This window comes from Talpa occidentalis, unplaced genomic scaffold, assembly GCF_014898055.3.
Source record: "Talpa occidentalis isolate TD23 unplaced genomic scaffold, MPIMG_talOcc4v2.1 talOcc4.13, whole genome shotgun sequence".
Taxonomy (NCBI): domain Eukaryota; kingdom Metazoa; phylum Chordata; class Mammalia; order Eulipotyphla; family Talpidae; genus Talpa; species Talpa occidentalis.
The window spans coordinates 99,387,714-99,397,190 of NW_023601322.1; the positions used below are offsets into that span (position 1 = coordinate 99,387,714).

Consider the following 9,477-nt stretch of genomic DNA (forward strand, 5'->3'; position numbering starts at 1 on the left):
AAAAAATTGAGATGATATGTTTTCAGTCTTCTCTGTTAGGATCTGTCATTTCACTTAGCTAAATAATAATTTGTACTGGAAGTTTCAATTGTAGCAATCAGCAACAATTTTTCTCTCTATCCCCTAATCTGAGAAACATACTTTGGGTCTCAGCCCATTGTAGTTGCTCCTAAAAGGCTTTGACTGATGAATGTGGTAAGAACCGTGTTCAGCTGGCATGTAGACATAGTCAAGGTAGTTTGAGGAAACGCTGGAGTAGCTCATCTGTGGCAAGAGATCAAGACAGTTGTTGCACAGCCAGTCCTTAGCACAAAAAAAGAAAAAGCAGATATTTTTGTTACCAACCATCCTGAATTAAATCTACTTAAATTGTAAGATCAGATGAAATCAGAAGCATTGCACCTCCCTGTGGGTAGATAACTTCTTAAACATTCGGACAAATATACCTTTAATAGAAGCTGGCTGTGTCTTCATTATTTATTCATCCCAGGATGCACTTATAAATATGAAATATCATTATTTGAGTTTGTTATACCATTACCTTTAAAATTTTATAAACCATTGAACAGGTGACAAATTGAATAAGCTAAGGAGGTTTGTTGTTGTAAGAAAAGTTTATCAGTAGGAAATACCCTTGATAAAACAGAAGAGCTAAAAGACTATGTAAAATTTACTGAGTACATTTGATTAAAAAAAAAGCTTTCAGATTATTATTATTAAGCTTAATGACTGAAAGATGTTTTTTTAACCCTAAACCAGGACTTTTGTTTCATTTTGTCTTTGCAAAAATGCTTACCTGGTTTTTATTTCCCTGTGTTTTTTTCATTTTCATTATTATTTTTTTAAAGATTTATTTATCCATACAAGCACTGGGTACAGGCCAGAGGCGCGGGAGGGTGAGAGAATTCACCAGAGACGGAGCAGGGAGCAGAACAGGCAGAAATACACTGCTGAGGGGAGCAGCGGGCAAGACAGGAGAGGTCTGCTGAGCCATGTGGGACCCTCACCGGCCAGCCAGGAATTGAACCAGCGCTGCAGAGGCTGTGGACAGCTTCACAGCACTGCACACAACCCACTGCGCCACCGGGGAGGCCCTATTTTTCCTGTGTTTCTAGGAATATACTCTACATGCCTCAGAAAGGAACTTATAGTGAAGTGTGGTTTTCTGATTCAACTTGTATGGATATTAGAGTATTTTTCCTTTCTGTTTTCATAAGAAATATTATTTTGAGTTTTCCTAAGAATGAGCACCTCAGAGGCCCTCTTATTGTGACAAACTTTAAGGAAATGTCCACTCTAGATTTACTTTGGTCATCAAGAAAACTTGTCCAGTGATGAGGCAGGAAAGAAACATTGAGAATAATATAAGAATTGGAAAAAAATGCAAAATGAACAGAAAGGGTCGTTTGGTTTTAATTCATTTAACAATTATTAATATTAGTAATAACGCCTTTAGTACCAAGCTCTATGAGATTCTCTGCAGGAAAAGAATCAGATTTCGTCCCTCCTCTAGCTACTTACCGTTACATGAGAGATGCAGGCATGGTAACAGTTGTAATCCAGCGTGCCCAGTTCCACAGAAGGGCCAGTGTGAGTTTGACAGGACACAGGAGAGGTGCCTAATTTACTTTTGGAGGGTCAAGGAAGGCTTCTCAGGGAGATTATTTCTAGGACTCAATGATGAATAAAAGATAGAAAAAAGGTGGGGTAGAAGACAGCTCCCAGTGGAGAGGACTTAGTACAGGCTGGGGTCATAGTCAGAAGAGGCCTGCCTGGATCTCCCCAACCAACAGGAGAAATGCACAGAAATACACAGAGCAGGTAGGCAGCCTCCTCCCTCTCCCATTATGCATATGTTCCCACTATGGGAAAGTTATTTAAAAAATAAAGAAAAGAAAACATTGTAAGAAGCCACCCAGACATTTTTCAAATAAATCCAAGTTTGCAGTCATAGACAAATTACATTCCAAGGTGTCTAAAGGACTTACAGATGTAATCACAGAATGACTGGCAGTAATCTCCAGAAATAGCAGAGAAGGGATGGGTGTACCCAAAGATGTGATCTGAGCAAACATTGCCCCGGTTCTCTCAAAGGGCAAAAAGGTAGACTCTAGAAACTATTAGATGAGCAATGTGGATGTTTAATTGCATTGTGGGATGGATTATTCTAACAAGGAATTGAGAATACTTAGAAAATAATGAGAGCACCTATAGGATCCAGTCCGAGAGCAGAGAGAACATTCCTGCCATATCAGCCTTATTGTTTTCCTGCAGACTGAGTGGCCTGGGAGGCTTGGGGAGTTGGGGAGTGGCAGTGTCTTTGTGGAGTCAGGACTCCACAATAGCTGGCCCAGTCCATGAGGACTGGCGCGGAAAGGAACCTGGAGGACAGTGGCGGTGCCGCTGGGGGAGTAATGTCCTGTCACCTGTCACATTGGTGTCCCAGGGTTCTGGCCTTAGCCTTGTCTTGGTCACATTTGAAAATCTAATCTGGGCACGAGACACCATTCTGGAAAGCATACGCTAATATATTGACCCATAGGGACAGGATTCGGAATGTCTTCATGGATAGAACTGCGCACGAACATCCGGACTTAGAGCTCGTGACAGTCACGCACATCAGGTTTTGACTTTTAAGTTCAGTAACCTGACAGTGCATTTGGGGCATTTTGGAACTCTACCTCAAAGTAACACAAAGCAAAACACAGAACACGTTAGGTGCTTTTGCTAACCATAAACTCCAAAATTGTACATGCTTAAAAGAAAAGTGGGTTCAAGCTAAGATTGTGTGGCTAGAAGAACAGTTCCCAGAATGAGAGGAGTGGCTTTAAGATGGACTCTAATATCTCGCAGAGCTTGGCCCCTCCTTAGACCCTCCCTGAGGATCACACACAGTGAGAGTGGGTGGGCAGAAGATGTGATGCCCTTCATGTCCCTTCCACCTGCCCTGTTGGTGCCAGCAATAAGTTGGATTGGATCGGGCCTCGCCTGCTTCACGGGGAGGCCATGCCCAGCTAAGGCCAGTCAGGAAAACTCTGTCTTCCTCTCCACTGTAATTGGTTTAATTAATCCAGACCTAAGCTTATCAGTGTGCGGTATTCCCCTGGTTTCAGGCGTTGGTTCAGGGGTGGCCTATTGATGTAAATCTGAGTGTTTTCTTTTTCCCAGCAGTTAATGGGAAGCAGCCTGCCTCTCCTGCTGAATGAGGCATCAGGCAGCACTAATTGCTGCTGGCAGGCATCCAGCCACTGGGAGGGAAGTCAGTCTGGGGAGAGAGTGAGCACAGAGATAGAGGCAGAGCAGCCAAGTACAGGAAGGAGGACCCCCAGCCCTGACCAAACTCTGCCTCAATCGCCCTGAAGCCTGTGTTGTTAGTTGTTCTTTATAACCTAAATTGAGGTTTCTGTAAATCACCTTTAACTGAAACCATCCAAACAGATCCGAGGGCAAAATTCTAAGCAGATCGTTATCACAACAGAGGGAGACTGGCCATAGACGGGAATGGAGGAACTGGGGAAAGGGACCCTGGGGCTGAGGAGCTGCTTGAAACAGCTGCCCAGGGAGGGTGGAGGGCAGGGAAGGGCGGGTTGTTACTGTGTGTTCGGATCCAGGCTGGGGCTGTTCCTCAGAGTGGTGGGAAGGCCGATTGTGACTCAATGTAAGACACCGAGAATTACTCTTTCAAAGAACATTTCTAATTTTTAGAGGCATTCCATTGTAGGAAGAGCTGTTTCCCAATTACTGGAAGTGCTAAAGCGAAGAATAATCAACCATCTGTACGTTCTATTCAGCTCCAGGATTGGCGGGTGTTTCGCCATCCTTCATGATTGAAATGGAGATAAGGGAGGTGGGGATGAGGACAGCTGATTCTTGCCTGGATCTGTGTCTTCTCTGGGGCCACATCCTCGTTGGAAGGGTGAATGGTTAAAGGAGAGGCTTTCTAAAACTGCTTCTAGCTCTAGCATCTTTGCCATCCCGAGGAAACCCCTACTAGCTGGGCCGCAGGGCCCCTGGGGGGCTGCCTCTCCACACAGCACAACCGGGAAAGGGAAACTCAAATCGTCAGCTTCCTGCTCAGCACGTCAATCCACAAAGTTAGAATGAGGGGTTGCCCTGGGAAATACCATCTCCATCTAATTCCTGAAGATGTTGTGAGCCTATTTCAGAAATGGAGTCTTCTGTTGAGTGAGTCATCAAAAACGCAGTCAGTTGACAAGCAGTTATGAGCACTCAGGTCCACAGGCCTATGCAAGGCACTGCTGTAGAGAAAAGTGTTCTGAGATGCTGTTGGGCACGCATTTCCAGAGGACACGGAACACCTTCCTGACTGTTGCCCTTGGTGTGCAATAGAGGATATTGCCAAAGTCTCAATGGAGAAGGAAAAAGAGAAGAGAATAAATGTGCCCATTAGAGTCCTTTCGGAGATCCACAAAGATCCTTTAAATAAGGGCTGTAACTCTATTATACATGTATTAAAAAGTCTGTTACAAAAACTATTATAGATGAGCATGAAACATTTATTATACTGGGTTGTCAGAAAAGTCATGACACATTTTGCTTGAAAAACAGAACAAATATGTCATGACTCTTCCAGCAACCCAGTAACATTCCTGTAACTTCAGGATAGTCTGTGTGTATGTCCAGTGTGGTATGTATATACACACCACACATGCTACACCTGTGCACGCTATGCATGGTGTATATGATATTAGGTAATCATTTATATATATATATATATATATCACATATACTACTTAAGTTTCTATAAAATATTTGTTCTAAATGTAACTTCAATATAGCCCCATATCACATATAGTATATATGCCATGTATGTAATACATATAGGTATGCTACATGTAATATTAATAGCATGCATGTTACAGGTAATGTTGTATTATAGTATATGTGTAATATTCTGCGGCTGGTTTTTATGGCAGTTTATCTCAATGTGTACTTTTTGGAAACGGAATCAGCAGATGCCTCCTGGGTAGTTCTCTGGCTAACAGGCCACTGCTCTGTGTCCGTGTCTGTGCAGGTGCTGCGGAACCCCTGAGAACGTACTCCCTGCTCCTCGGAGCCACTCACGGGCAGGACCCGCATGGGTGAAGGCGCTGTGGAGTTGGTGTGGTGGACGTGCTCGTATGTGTGGTAGGTGCAGGGGCGCGGAGCACAGGGCAGAGGACGTAGAAGCTCGTGTGGGACCCACTGAAAGGTAAGGGGAGAGATGGCTGGAGAGGCCAGTCAGGGCCCAGGAGCCTCAGTACTCCTGTGGCTGTGGAGACCTGCCTTAGCAGCTCGCAGGGGCAAGCAGCGGTCTGGAGTGCCTCTGAGCAGGCAGCGGCCAAGTGGTGCGCAGGGCGGTGTGCTGGCCGTGAACTCTGCGTGAGCGGGCGGGCCGGGGGCTCTCTGGGAAGCACTGTCATCCCTGTGAGAGGAATGTTGTCAAGGCACAGAGAATTAAAGTAGTAATAACGAGGTTGAAACTGGTGTAGAAGATCTTTTGGAGAAAAAAGGGAAAGAGTTTGGTAACCGGCTGTAGGAATTCTTGCCGGCTCTGTGGGTTTGGAATGCGCTCGTTTCCTTTCAAGCCGTCCCCTGAGCTGGGGTGGCTATGCACCAGCTCCCCCAGCAACCTGAGCTTCATGTCACCTTCCTGTACACCTGGGGCGCCGGTCTGCTGAAGTGGGAGGTGAATAGGCACAGAATGATCCCGGCTGAGGCTCCTGAGGTTTCTCATCAACCTCTCTGATACTTGCACATAGACAGCAAGAGTTTTTTTAAGTTAGTGTGCTATTTGAATCCTAATCTGTAAAGCTGATAATAATGTTGATTTAAACAGCCATAGCCATCCTTCTAGAAGAACTCATAATGCTTTCTCTAGTAAGAGTGGGGTGGGAAATTGAAGAAAATTATTTGTTACTAATCACACAAAACTCTACAGCAGGTAAGTGCATAAAAGTCGGATTAAATCTTAAAAGTCCTTTTTAAATCTCATTTTGGTCTTTCGTCCTGGGTGACCCACTAGCAGCTCAGCTCCCCTCTCTGGTTTCTGTTGTCTCCGGAAGCTTCGGACACCTGGGCGCTGTTTGCCGTCTCCATATTATACGTCGTGTGTTATGGATGTGTTTTCGGATGATGTACGTGATTAATAATTTAAAAACTCAATATGCTGAGAATTGCAGAATTCATTATGGGAATCCAATCAGAAAGTGAGGATGTGCATCTATTACTTATTTCAGCAATCAATTGTGTTGATAGGTGCGCAATTACTTTGGGAAGACTAAGCCACTGGGCTAGATCCCGAGAGGAAAACAGTAGCTAAGCTGAAAAATTAAATATAAAAAATTTGGATATAGGTTCCTTTTGGGTTTTCTTTTGTTGAAATTTTCAGAATGTATACTTGAATCTTTAAGTGATGAGAGTCAATTATCCTGTGAAATTTTAAGGACCGCGCAGAGACTTCCATCCTCTGGAAGCAGGGGGATGGGCGTGTGAGCACGGGCACTCGCGGTCAGAGGCCACCAGGCAGGATGAGGATGCTCTTTTTCACGGATTCGTCATATCTTTTATGGATTCACTCAGAAAGCAGGAGGCAAGGTTATCACCTGTGCAAGATTAAGTGGGTGATGCTTCATGTTTGTGGGGGGAAGCGAGTAAGTGAAATTGTTACCTTGAAGTGGGCAAAATAACTGATTAGTGAAATATAGAGTAATAGGTGATGCTGGGGCTCACCTTCATGAATTTCACCTAAGCCCGATGTCATATTTTCTCCAGGGTCACCTGCACGGACTTGTGAATATCGGCGAAAAACTAGATCTACCTGGATTAGAATGTGTCAAGCAGGAAAGATGGAGGAAGAAAGGGGCAGGAAAACACAGGGTGTGTGGGTGCAGGGGGCTGTTGTAAGGATGAACCAGGGGTCCAGGTGAGTCAGGAGTGAGTTCAAGTGTGGTGGAAACATGCAGGGTGGAGGTGCTGAAGCTCTGCAGTGCAAAGATGAGAGGCAGCCATCACAGTGTGAGAAGCTTGCACCTGAGACTAGGAAGGTGAAAGAAAGGACAAGAGCCAGTGGGCAAAGAGGGAGTGGTGTTGATGGGCTCTCCCAAATCTACTGAGGCCCTACGGTCAATGACAGAACTAATAAAGTCACTGGAAGGCCAGTGATTTAGAGAAAGACTGAAGATAAGAGCACCAAATGGTGGGAGGCAAGAAGACACCACTATTAAGAGAGCCCGACTTCCCAGGTTCAAATCCTAGCTCTGGTATTTTCTAGATGCTTGACTGTGGACAGCTAACTTACTGTCATCCCAGTACCTTAAGTGCATTGTAAAACAAGGATGGGAATACATGCAGCACATAGCTTTGTTGAGAGCTAAATTAAATCAGTGGCTGGCACAGGGTAATCATCATAGTAATGTTATTAGCTTGTTGTATAACCTTAGAGGTGGGATTTCCAGTGTGTGTGTGTGAGTGAGTGTGTGTGTGTGTGTGTGTGTGTGTACTCCTCATAGTTTATCAGGGAGCTTCCAGAATCAGCAGTGAAGAGCAGCGAAGAATGACGTATGGGAGAGAAAAGAGCCACCCCTTGAGAAGACTTCAGGGGTTATAACCTAGGAGAGGGTCAAGTTTCAGTAAGGCCCAGAGGAAATGTGGATGCTGAGTGGAGGCTGGCGATCTGGTGTGAGTTAATAAAAGACTATGAATTCAAGGAGGCACCAAGCAAAGATTTAGGAGGGAGAAGATTGGTTTGGTTTTAAAGGATGTGGAGAGCCAAGTTGAGACCAGTATCTTCATTTTGGTGGCTACTTAGGGGTGTGGGGGCTGGGCTGGTGCTATTGAGGCAGGAATCTGATGACATGAGGTCTGAGGACAGGTCCTGGTTACCTTCCTTTCTGCCTCAGGACATGGCATGTGTATATCCCACAGAGCACTGGCTGTCTCCTCTGTGGTCCGTGTGAGGGATTGCAGACTACCACCTGGAAGGAGTCCCCAGCACTGCCAGGAAAGTGTTGAGAGTGTGCTGATGGGTGCTGATGGGTGCTGATGGGTGCTGATGGGTGTTGAAGCTAAGTTCAAACAGCTGATTCCGGTCCCCAGAAAGGATCAGATGTCAGCATCCATTTTTAAAGCATCTGTATTGCTTCTCCACAGCAGGCATCCTGAGGGTAACTATGTAATTCATCGAATGTGATTCCTTCCCCTCACAGAATGGTTGGGAAGTGCCTCCTCTGTCCACTGGCAGAGCTCCATGTGGGAGGCTCTACATGTCCAGCTAATCCACCTGTCTACACTGACACCTCTGTTCCATCTCTATCTCCATCTGCTTTTGTGAGGTCATATTAATAGTTACGTTGCCTAAATCGATTTGTTGGCCACGATTCTAAGTTCAGAGATCCACTCCCTAAGACGGTTCCACACCACACCCCAGCTGCGGCTTCCCCGCTCCTCCACTGCAAGTCAAGGTTGGTTTGGGAAGGCGGGGGGTGAGCGACTGGTGGAATTCCAGCCCCTGGTCCTGAGGGCTTTATTTGCAATATCTTTCCAGACTTTCCTTAAGGGAAGAAAATGGAGACTTGGCCTGAGGAATGAATCAGTCTTTGCAATGTTTGAACTTGATTTGCAGCACATGATGAGACGAGCAAGCCTGAGCAGTCTCTGAAGACACCCTTCTCTTAGCTTTCCTTGATCAGTAGACAGGGAGATGCTATTTTTATGTTGCCTGGAATTGTTCAGGAATTATTTCCCTGGTGACAGGAAGGCAGTCACGTGGGCTGGGGGTGGCCAGCCTCGCCTGGCGAAAGCAACTACTTCCTTATTAAACTATGGGAGCTGCATTCAGGGAAGTCGAGGAGGTGATGTGTAATTCTACATGAAAAGGTTATCCCTCTTATGGTTGGGATGCTGTGGTTAATGGGGAGGAAACAAGATGGCAGGACCTGTCTCCTGTCAGTGGCCTTCCGGGATTACCAAGGCCAGGTTCTCACAGTCCACTGCACAGCGCTCTGTACTCAGTGCCATGCCTTGGACTCTGGCACACAGTCATCATTGTCATCCTCAACGACTGGAAATAGTGCATTTTCCACCATGATGCTCTTGACTATGGTAACGTTTCTCTTTTTCACATGTAGCAGCATACTTGGTTGAAGCTAGCAGCTTCCTAGAGTTGAGAAGGCTATCAGGAGACTGCTGAAATGAGGCGTCCTGTGGTTCATTCCTTGTGCTTCATTCACTGCCTCTAATTGAGTGAACGTGCAATTGAATGGAAGTGTCTGCATTCAAATCTAAGTAAAAGTAAAAGGTCTAGGTGGGAAGTTCAGGGAAAGGCTATAGTCTTTTGCAAGGGCCTGGAGTCCAGTGAAGATGAAGCTGGGAGTTAGGCTGGACCAGGGGACAGCAGAGTTTAGAGAGAATACTGATTCCCATGGATTATTTTTTTTAATAGGTATGGAGGTGGGTGAAAAGAGACCATAGTGGAAG

At 45.5% G+C, this 9,477-nt stretch overlaps 1 long non-coding RNA gene across 1 annotated transcript in view; it reads left to right on the forward strand.

Annotated features, from left to right (window-relative positions):
- The window catches only part of LOC129145661 (uncharacterized), a 202,300-nt gene extending 197,089 nt beyond the window's left edge, over positions 1 to 5,211 (forward strand). Inside the window, exon 3 of the long non-coding RNA XR_008551573.1 lies at positions 5,036 to 5,211. This is a non-coding gene — a long non-coding RNA (uncharacterized LOC129145661). The remainder of the gene's footprint in view (positions 1 to 5,035) is intronic.
- The last annotated feature ends 4,266 nt before the right edge of the window (positions 5,212 to 9,477 follow it).